This window comes from Aulonocara sp. 'chitande type north' Nkhata Bay, linkage group LG22 (assembly GCF_057382095.1).
Source record: "Aulonocara sp. 'chitande type north' Nkhata Bay isolate Kocher_YH1m ecotype deep benthic linkage group LG22, A_spYH_male_GT1.1, whole genome shotgun sequence".
Taxonomy (NCBI): Eukaryota; Metazoa; Chordata; class Actinopteri; order Cichliformes; family Cichlidae; genus Aulonocara; species Aulonocara sp. 'chitande type north' Nkhata Bay.
The window spans coordinates 24,954,610-24,966,162 of record NC_141364.1 but is presented as its reverse complement, the minus strand read 5'-3'; positions in this window follow the sequence as shown (position 1 = coordinate 24,966,162).

Here is an 11,553-nt window from a genome sequence, read left to right as displayed (position 1 = left end):
ACATGAGTTTATAAAATTCTTCAATAAATTAAAAGAAAAATCTGGTGTGTGAAAATGTTCAAAGTTTAAATGTGTCAAATTGGGTGCAGTTAAGACTCAAATGCAGGACTCACAAACAGATGTGCATAAATTCAAACCAGCCTTTTGTTTGTTGAAATGGTCCAACAAAGTATATGAAAGCCTAAAACATAAAGCAAACAGTGGGATCTACAGTGGGGCAAAAAAGTATTTAGTCAACCACCGATTGTACAAGTTCCCCCACTTAAAATGATGACAGAGGTCAGTAATTTGCACCAGAGGTACACTTCAACTGTGAGAGACAGAATGTGAAAAAAAAATCCATGAATCCACATGGTAGGATTTGTAAAGAATTTATTTGTAAATTAGGGTGGAAAATAAGTATTTGGTCACCTCAAACAAGGAAAATCTCTGGCTCTCACAGACCTGTAACATCTTCTGTAAGAAGCTTTTCTGTCCCCCACTCGTTACCTGTATGAATGGCACCTGTTTGAACTCATCATCTGTATAAAAGACACCTGTCCACAGCCTCAAACATTCAGACTCCAAACTCCGCCATGGCCAAGACCAAAGAGCTTTCGAAGGACACCAGGAAAAGTATTGTAGACCTGCACCAGACTGGGAAGAGTGAATCTACAATAGGCAAGCAGCTTGGTGTGAAAAAATCAACTGTGGGAGCAATCATCAGAAAATGGAAGACATACAAGACCACTGATAATCTCCCTCGATCTGGGGCTCCACGCAAGATCTCATCCCGTGGGGTCAAAATGATCATGAGAACGGTGAGCAAAGATCCCAGAACCACACGGGGGGACCTGGTGAATGACCTGCAGAGAGCTGGGACCAAAGTAACAAAGGTCACCATCAGTAACACACTACAACGGCAGGGAATCAAATCCCGCAGTGCCAGACGTGTTCCGCTGCTGAAGCCAGTGCATGTCCAGGCCCGTCTGAAGTTTGCCAGAGAGCACATGGATGATACAGCAGAGGATTGGGAGAATGTCATGTGGTCAGATGAAACCAAAGTAGAACTTTTTGGTATAAACTCAACTCGTCGTGTTTGGAGGAAGAAGAATACTGAGTTGCATCCCAAGAACACCATACCTACTGCGAAGCATGGGGGTGGAAACATCATGCTATGGGGCTGTTTTTCTGCCAAGGGGACAGGACGACTGATCCGTGTTAAGGACAGAATGAATGGGGCCATGTATCGTGAGATTTTGAGCCAAAACCTCCTTCCATCAGTGAGAACTTTGAAGATGAAACGAGGCTGGGTCTTCCAACATGACAATGATCCAAAACACACCGCCCGGGCAACAAAGGAGTGGCTCCGTAAGAAGCATTTGAAAGTCCTGGAGTGGCCTAGCCAGTCTCCAGACCTCAACCCCATAGAAAATCTGTGGCGGGAGTTGAAAGTCCGTGTTGCTCGGCAACAGCCCCAAAACATCACTGCTCTCGAGAAGATCTGCATGGAGGAATGGGCCAAAATACCAGCTACTGTGTGTGCAAACCTGGTAAAGACCTATAGTAAACGTTTGACCTCTGTTATTGCCAACAAAGGTTATGTTACAAAGTATTGAGTTGTATTTTTGTTATTGACCAAATACTTATTTTCCACCCTGATTTACGAATAAATTCTTTACAAATCCTACCATGTGAATTCATGGATTTTTTTTTCACATTCTGTCTCTCACAGTTGAAGTGTACCTCTGGTGCAAATTACTGACCTCTGTCATCATTTTAGGTGGGGGAACTTGCACAATCGGTGGCTGACTAAATACTTTTTTGCCCCACTGTAAATACTTCAACAAAGAGAAAAATGAGGCAAGGTGGGCAAATAGACTTCTGACAAAGAACAAATGGAAACTGGAAATATACACACAAAAACACAGAGGGCAATCAGGGGAAGGGAAACGGTCGGGGAACAAGAACCAGTTGAAACTAATCAAGACAAATGACACAAACCAGGATACAAAAGGAACAAAAACTCAGACTGAGTGTAGAGCCACACGATGCACACCAAAGCAAAGAAAACCCTGAAAGCTATAAATCAAAGGCTTCAAATGTCAGAACTCACAGACTATAACCAAAATAGAGAACACATAATAATAAACCAATTCAATTCATCCTTTTTATAGAATTGGACAACAATATGACATGATATAAGAATATTTCCAGAACTTTCCTTTGGAGAGACACCACTGCTTTTTTCCACTTAGACAACCTTCCGTTCCTTCATGCACTAACTCGACTAGACGCTGGAACCCTTCCACAGAGATCTTGGCCCATGCTGATTTGATAGCATCACACCAATATTCCGCGGCCACATTAATGCATCTGATGGCACATTATGCTGCAGGAAGCATCCATCTGAAAAATGCATAGATGGTGATGATTAACGGCTGAACTTGGTCAGCAGTAAACTCTGTAAAATTCAAGTGATGCTTAGTGTGATCTAAGTGATATGATTGGTTGTGTTCAGTAACTGGCCCTTGTAGTATTTTCTTTTAAAGTCACAGATGAAGAATCTACAGTGTAACCCATTTGCTTGTGCGTGTTCCATGACATTCTTTGGTACACTGCTGCATAAAGTGAGTTTACATTTATGAACACATCTTACCACTCTTTCTTTCATCTATGATGCATTTCTGTCCCAGGGATTGCCTCCGCTGTCGTGATGTGGTTTTGTTTTTTTTTTGGTTTGGTTGGTTGTTTTTTTGCTTCTTTTTGCTTCTGTCCCCAGAAAACTCGGTAATGTGTAAATATCCCGTTGTGAAGGCTGATTGTCAGATAGTGGAACCATCGCTTCTGTAACGATCATACCATATTCAAATCTCAAGTCTTGCCCATTCCAATATTTAGCCGAACAGCAATGGAGCCTATCAACTCTGTCTGCTTGCCTTATGTCTTATTTACACATCAGGCAGTATGAAAAGACAAGCTGTTTGCATAATAGTGAGGTATGAATGGAGGGAGTCTTTTCTTCTTCTCTTTTTTTGAGAGAGGTATTTGCAAGCTGATAGAAGAGAAACACCAGACAGTTCCACTGGAGGTATTTTATTGATGATTGGATTTTGACAACAGCAAATAATAACAACAACAATAAAAAATTCAGCTATATTCTACATCATTATGTGGCACTCAGCTATGATTTTTATACCCTGAACAACATCTCAGTTTCTTGACACCAAAGGTTTGTATTTATTAATTTTTTTCAAGTAGCATAAAAGTTAACATAGCTTTTATCAAACACGTATTTTCACCCTTTTCAATGTCACCAGTTGAGTTAAAGCCCTCTTTCGTGCAAGGGTTTCTAAAGTGATTTTCCTGAGGTAGTACCCAATCTCCTCCCTAATGTCCTCTGTAGCCTTCAGTTAACCATCTGCTGGGAAGGGAGCACATGGCAGAAGATGTGTTAATGAATGCACACTTATATAATCCAGACCTGTGGTGGAGGGAAAGACAGAGTGCACGAGTGGCAGGCCAGATCCACATCACTTGACACTCCACCAAGTATAAAAGAGAACAATAATAAGGTTTCTTTGTGCCACTAGTGCCTCCAAGTGGCCCGAGAAGGCAATTTTTCCCTTCTTCCTTCTTTCCCCTTTCAAACGTGACATGACAGCTGCTGTTTTCCCTTTTCTCTTTCTATAAAGAAAAACCCAAAAGACATAGGAGCTGATGTATCGCACGCGACAAGGTAATATACGGATGGTATTGCTTTTTCGATGACCACTGCTAAATGGGCAGCATGCTGACACAGTAAACCACAACGCAACGACGACTGTTACAGATTGGTCCTTAGCCCTCCTTCTTTCCACCTCCTGCCAAAATGCCATACCTAGCCCTTGCCCTGGCCAACCATCATATCCCCCCCTTATGAATCAAAGACAATGGAGTAGAAGAGAGAGATGAGGGCTTCCAAGCAATTGGCTCTGCCTCACCATTTTTTTTCTTTTCTCTCTCTTGCAGTGTGTACATTTCCTACTTCTCTGCATCGAGCTGTCTAGCTGGGTTGGATGATAAATCCTGAGGCGAGTTTTAAAGCACCAACAGAATACAAACTGCCCAGGCTACGCTTTGTTCACACAGGTTAATATACACATCAGGGCAGCATATATGGGAGTGCTTGCCCACCCTTTCCTCTGCCCTTTCACCCATCTGCTCATGTATCACTCTTTATCTGTGTTGCTTTCAGTTTTGTTGGACTAAGTTGGCTTATTGACACGAGCAATCATCAGAAACAATACTGCTGATGCAGTAGGCAAACAAAGCCAGCAAAACAACTGCTACTGAATATTCACATTGTATTGTTGTTGTCAAGTTTGAGTATTCTCAGTCCATTTTTTATTCATTCTTCTACTTACCAAGCATGACTTTAAATCGATATTGCAGCATTTTAAAACAATACTTGGATTCAGTGGTATCAGTGGAAAGATCTATACTACTCTGCTATCTGTCCACTTTATGCTACAGTCACACTGGGGAAGGCAGTGCTTGAAGACTGCGGCACGACCAAAATCATTACAACCATGAACTTGCGATCTCATTGCCTTTGAAATGGATGCTTCACAACTTCATCAAAGCTACTTTGTTGTGTCAGGATGGCAATGAAATGGCAACATGATGGAGTCAGTGTGTTATCACAGTTGAACGTGGTCAAGGTTGCCATTACATACAAAACATGTTTTGTGCTAATAGATAGATTATTGGTAGAAACACAAATGATTTAACTGCAAAATCACAAAGACCCACAGCAATCTCTCTATTTTAAAGAGTTCCCATTTATCTGTTTGCCTTTATAGATTAAACAAAATATATTTCCAAACTGCCAAGAAGTCTGAGAGTGATATGGTTTGCTGAGTAACCAAGCTGTGTTGTTTCATTCAAATAGGTTCACTTCTAACGCCTATAAACAGCATGGCAACATGGCAAATGCGATTGGTTGAGTTAACAGTGGTTACATCCACCTTTTATAGGTGTGTTTGCCAAAAAGCGGGCAAACTTTATTCTTGTTGTTAGCTGATTCATTGATTCACTGCTAAACCAGGATAGAAAGTAAGGACTGAACTAGCATAGCACAAAACACTAGCATAAAAAAGCAAGTGAAGTAAATTGCGCTAAACTGCCACATAGACATTTCTAGCTAGCTTATAGCTATTATCTCAAACTGCTAGCTCCACGCTAGCAGTTTGGGTTAAAAGATCACAGGCCTTTTACACAGTGAACATTTTTTATTTTGTTAGATATTCAAGTCATTTACAGAAATGATGCCAGAAACATTTAAAATGGGAAATCTGTCACGGTTCTGGGTCCGTTGGACCCAGTATTTTGAGTTTATTATGTTTTGGTTTTAGTTTGCATCAGGGATTGTTTAGTTCTCCGTGTTGCCGTTTGCCTCTCCTTTTGTGTCCAATAAATCACCTTTTACACCTTCACGACTGCCTGCGTGTGGATCCTCCTTTTCCTTTTCTACACGGCTCTTCTCACTCGCCGTGACAGTACGGACCAGCCAGATATGGATCCAGCGGCATTCACCCCACCCACAGAGCTTCGAAAGCTCATAACGGACTCAGTGTCAAAACTAATCAACCTGTGGCTCGAGCATGAGGGAGAAGCGTTTCTCTACGTTCTGGAAGTCAGGCTGCAACAGCTTATTTCTGATTATCCCTGGCTATTGGACTCACTGCACCCGCTCGTGCAAAACTTCATCCTCCACGAACTACACCTCCAACCCCAAGCTATTGCTTGCCCGCTCGCTTCAACGGAGGACGTGCCGTCCGTACCGCCGGATGAGGAGTTACCCGGCCCATCGGAGCCGTCTCCACGGAGGAAGCGACGTTTGCGCCGCCGGCGCGGCACCCCACAGCCGGAGTTCAGAATGTCAGAGCAGCCGGCTGTGGTGAGTGAAAGGGACACTTTTGTTGACTCTGTTGCTTCTGTGACTGTTGTTTCTGGGACTGTTTTTTGCGTATCTACTGAGGATAACAATGATTTTTCTGTCTCACCCATGGCCACTGCTTCAAAGACTGTTTCTCCTATGCCCACGCTCTGTGTTTTTCCTGATAATGTTCTCCCATCCACACTTTCACCACAGTTTAACGTTGGGTCTGCAGTACAGTTATCAGTTCAGCCAGCAGCCCAGCTGCCCTCAGTTCAGCCAGCAGCCCAGCTGCCCTCAGTTCAGCCAGCAGCCCAGCTGCCCTCAGTTCAGCCAGCAGCCCAGCTGCCCTCAGTTCAGCCAGCAGCCCAGCTGCCCTCAGTTCAGTCAGCCACTCCACCACCTATTACAACTTCGCCACCTGTAGCTCAGTTGCCACCAGTTCAGCAGCCTACCCACTCGTTCATTCAGCCTCCATCCTCACTGTCTCGTTCTAAGCAGGGAACACACTTCACCACAATATCTGCTGGTTCTCTTAAGCTGGCCATGTCAGAGACAGTTGCTCCCTCTAGGGCCTCCCCAGAGGCTGGGTGTCAGTCACCAGCCAACTCTGGACCCCTAGAGGTCAAGACGCCAGCGCCAGCAGCCTCACCGGAGAACTCACCAGAACAGTCTCAGCTCTCAGCACCCCTTGAGAGTTCAAGTGAGTTCACCCGTCCGCCTCCGTCCTCTGCTGAGTGTATTAGGGAACACTTTCAGCCCTCTGAGGACTGCATCCCACTGTTGCTGCCTGAGTCTAGCCACTGTGCTGCTCAGTCCCAGCCAGTGTCCACACTGGCGGAGGTCTCCGTACCTGCTGCTTCAGTGTCTGTTTCCACTGAAGGGCCAGAGGAGCCCGTCCAGCCTCAAGTCTCGTCTGCTGGGGGTTCTGGAGGACCCAGCCAGCCTCAAGTCTCGTCTGCTGGGGGTTCTGGAGAACCCAGCCAGCCTCAAGTCTCGTCTGCTGGAGGGCCCGAGGAGCCCGTCCAGCCTCAAGCCACGTCTGCTGGAGGGCCCGAGGAGCCCGTCCAGCCTCAAGCCACGTCTGCTGGAGGGCCCGAGGAGCCCGTCCAGCCTCATGCCACGTCAGCTGGGGGTTCAGGAGAACCGCACCAGCCTCATGCCACGTCAGCTGGAGGGTCCGAGGGGCCCGTCCAGCCTCGCGTCTCCGCTGGAGGGTCCGAGGGGCCCATTCAGCTGCCTGCTGCTCCATCAGCTCCGCCCACGCCGTCGTCTGGTCCAGCCTCCGCTCCGGCTTCGGCTTCAGCTTCAGCCTCGTCTGGTCCGGCCTTCACTTCAGCTTCGTCTGGTCCGGCCTTCACTTCAGCCTCGCCTGGTCCGGCCTTCACTTCAGCCTCGCCTGGTCCGGCCTCGCCTGGTCCGGCCTCGCCTGGTCCTGCCTCGCCTGGTCCTGCCTCGCCTGGTCCTGCCTCGCCTGGTCCTGTGGTTGCCACGCCGCCATCAGAGCCAGCTCGACCTGTTCCGCCTAGCCTCTGCCGGCCGTTTTCCAGGCCTATTAGGTGGCATCATGACCTTCGGGAACGGCCTCCGGAAAAGGTTTGTCGCCGCCGCTGGCATCGTGGCCGCCCTCCGGACTTCTGTTGCCACCCCCGCCTTCTGCGTGGACGACCTCCTACGCGCCGCCACTGCCTTCCGCATTGCCGGCCTCCAGAACTGCATTCGCGCCGCCGTTGCCGTCCGCACGGTCGGCCCCCGGACCTGCTCCGTCGCCGCCGTTGCCGTGTGCACGGTCGGCCTCCAGAACTGTTTGCCCGTCGCCGCCGTTGCCGTGTGCACGGTCGGCCTCCTGAACTGTTTGCCCGTCGCCGCCGTTGCCGTGTGCACGGTCGGCCTCCTGAACTGTTTGCCCGTCGCCGCCGTTGCTGTGTGCATGGTCGGCCCCCTGACTGTGTTATGGACTAGTGCACAGTCGTGTTTTGGTTCTGGACTCTTGTGCTCCTTGTTTTTTTTTTTTGTTTGGTCTCTGTCCCTCCTTCCTGGGCCCCCTCCGCCCGCCCTGGTCTGGTGCTCGGTTTTGTTCTGTTTTCTGTTTGGGGCTGTCGGGAGCCAGCCCCTGGAGGGGGGGTACTGTCACGGTTCTGGGTCCGTTGGACCCAGTATTTTGAGTTTATTATGTTTTGGTTTTAGTTTGCATCAGGGATTGTTTTCTTGTTCTCTTGTGGTGTTTATGATGATGATTATGATTATTATTTGAGTTTCATGTTTAAGGATTTGTTCTCTGTTGTATCTCACGTTTAGTTTAGTTCAGGTTCCATGTGTCATTCTGTCTGTCTCTCAGTGTCAGGTCTGCGTCTTGGTGTGGTGTTCTCATTTCCTGTTTTATTGTGAAGGTCTGGGTCTCATGTGAGTGTGTTCAGTTTTACCTCTGTCTCGTCTTGTTGATCATTCCCAGCTGTGTCCACCACCTGTGTGTAATTCCCCTGTGTTTCTCTGGGTGTATTTAAGTCATGTCCTCCGTTATTGTAGTTGCTGGTCCGTCTGTGTATCTACCATGTCTCACCCGTGTGTTCTCCCTGCTGTCCATCATCATTCTCCTCTGCTCATTCTCATTCAGGTTTGTGCTTTGTAGTTTTAGTTGTTTCCCAGTATAGTTTAGTTCTCCGTGTTGCCGTTTGCCTCTCCTTTTGTGTCCAATAAATCACCTTTTACACCTTCACGACTGCCTGCGTGTGGATCCTCCTTTTCCTTTTCTACACGGCTCTTCTCACTCGCCGTGACAAAATCTTAAATGTGTCTTGCACATTTTCTAAGCACCGCTGCATTACCATTTCATGGGATGTTAGTGCCTCTGAAAACAAGAATTTAATACTGAGATGTGTTGGGCTAAGCAATGCTCGTGCAAACAGTGTAGATTTGCAGTGATTAATCTGCCTGAGAAGAGATTAAGTATTAGATTGTAGAACTATTTGCATTGGGTATGAGAGGCTAATAGAGATACAAGTGCAATCTCAACCTATAAAAGAGCATTTTACACATTCTGTTTTGGAGATGGCACTTTTCTTCCTTTTGTTGGGAAATCCCCTTTCTGTGAGCTAACATATATCATTAACACACTGGCACAAATGTTGATAATATAATAATACATTTCTAAAGTTACTGTGTTCTTTTCTCTCTGCCAATAAATAACCACTTTAATAATCTGGGAACAAGGCAAGCAGACACACTGTGACCTAGACTATGGTAGGCTTCACTGGACCTGAACACAACCATTTTAGCTGTTGAGCCAGCAGGCCAAATCAAGTGGTCTTTATTAAAGTCGCTTTGATGGATTCACCTCTGGCCTCCCCTGCTGTGATCTATCGCCTGTCCAGCTCTTGGAGGTCGTAATAAACTTGTTTAGCAAGAGGGTCACTGCATGCAAGCAGGGTGTGAGTGTGTGTATGTGCACGCGGGGGGGCGGGAGTAGTTTCCTGCTTGTAAAGTCTGTTTTGTGGATCAGGTGGATCATATATCATATGTGGATCATATACAGCCTTTCATCCATGGCTGCTGGCCCCGGATCCACTAGTAATGATGTGTCTAGTTTCTCCACAGGTTATAGTGTTGTAGCATATATTTATACACACACTTTTAAGATATCAGGCACAGTGCCAGTGTAGTAGATTTTCTTAATAGAGTAGTAAATCAGGAGGCTGCCATCTTTCAAGTTTGTCTTCACATGCTTGTTTGTTAGATTTAGGCACAAAAACTATTTTGTTAGTATCTGTTCTTAATTGAGGTTAAATTAGGCCATTTTAAAATGTTAAACATGTTTATGTTTTTAATCTTACATGGGGGACATGGGTCATTCCAAAGATGAGGAGCGCACGGTACATCCATTCACATGGCTGGAAGAAAATGGTTAAAGCCTTTTTAAAGCATAATATAGATAGTTATAAGATCTTGCATAAACAACTTGTGGGGTCATTTTTAGGAATTTTCCTGATTTTGGATATACTGTACACTGTATTACCAAAAGTACTGGCTCATCTGCCTTCAAAAATATATAATAATAATAATAATAATAATAATAATAATAATAATAATAATAATAATAAATTGTATTTATGAGCACCTTTCAAGTCACCCAAGGACACTTTACAATAGGATAAAACACTTAGTAAAACAATAGCAGAATAAGAACAATAAAACGAAAGCAGAATATAAAATTAACAAACAGTGGATTTACAGTGAATAGTGATTTAAACTGGGGGAGAGAACCAATGTTTCTTATTTCTGGGGGCAGAGAGTTCCACAGCCTGGGAGCAGAGCAGCTGAAAGCTCTGCTTCCCATGGTGGTGAGGCGGAAGGAAGGTACAGCAAGCTGGAGAAGAAGATCGAAGTGAACGGGCAGAACAGGTAGTGGTTAACAGGTCAGAAAGGTAAGGAGGAGCGAGGTTATGAATGGCCTTGAAGGTGAGCAGAATAAGTCTGAATATTATCCGGAATTTCACAGGGAGCCAGTGAAGTTCCTGAAGAACAGGGGTGATGTGCTGGTAAGAGGGGTTCTGGTGATAATGTGAGCAGCAGTGTTCTGAACCAGTTGAAGCTTATGGAGGGATTTTTGGGGGAGACCATGCAGAAGAGAATTGCAGTAGTCAATACGGGAGGTAACAAGACTGTGGACAAGAATGGACGTACACTGGGTGGAAAGAGAAGGAAGCAATCTGTTAATGTTACGTAGATGGAAGTAGGCAGAACGGGTGAGATTATTGATGTGAGATTTATAGGAAAGTGAACCGTCTAGGATGACACCAAGGCTCTTAACCTGCGGAGAAGGGAAAACTGTGGAGTTATCGATGGTGAGTGAGAAATGGTTCGCCTTCAAAAGGTTGGATTTGGCGCCAATAAGGAGGATCTTAGTTTTAAAATTAGAGGTAAACCAGGATTTTAACTCGGATAGACACTCTGAAAGGGAGGGAGGTGGGAGGGAGGACTTAGGTTTGCAAGAGAGATATAACTGGGTGTCATCAGCAAAACAGTGAAACTGAAGATCAAATTTGCGGAAAATGGTACCTAGAGGGAGGATGTATATTATGAAGAGAAGAGGGCCTAAAACTGAGCCTTGAGGTACACCAGAGGTGACGGGGAAGAGACGAGAGCGGAATGATCTTAGTTGAATAAACTGGGAACGGTCGAGGCGATATGATTGAAATCAGGCGAGGGGCGTGTCAGAGATGCCGAGAGAGGAAAGTCTGCTTAGAAGTACAGAGTGAGAAATGGTGTCGAAGGCTGAACTCAGATCTAAAAGGACGAGAATGGTGAGAAGACCAGAGTCAGCTCCGATTAGAAGATCGTTAGTGACTTTAAGTAAAGCAGTTTCTGTACTGTGACATGAGCGAAAACCAGATTGAAATCTCTCGTAGATATTATTATTAACCAGGTATAAATGAAGTTGAGCTGCAACCACTTTTTCGAGTATCTTAGAAATGAAGGGTAAATTTATGAACTTGAGTGACATTGGATTCTTAACCCGGAGGGTTTAATATAATGCTGCCCCACCCTTTGCATCTATAATAACTGCAGCTCTACTAGGCAGGCTTTTCACCAGTTTTAGGAGTGTTAATGGGAATTTTTGACCATTCTTCCAAAAACACATTTGTGAGGTCACACAC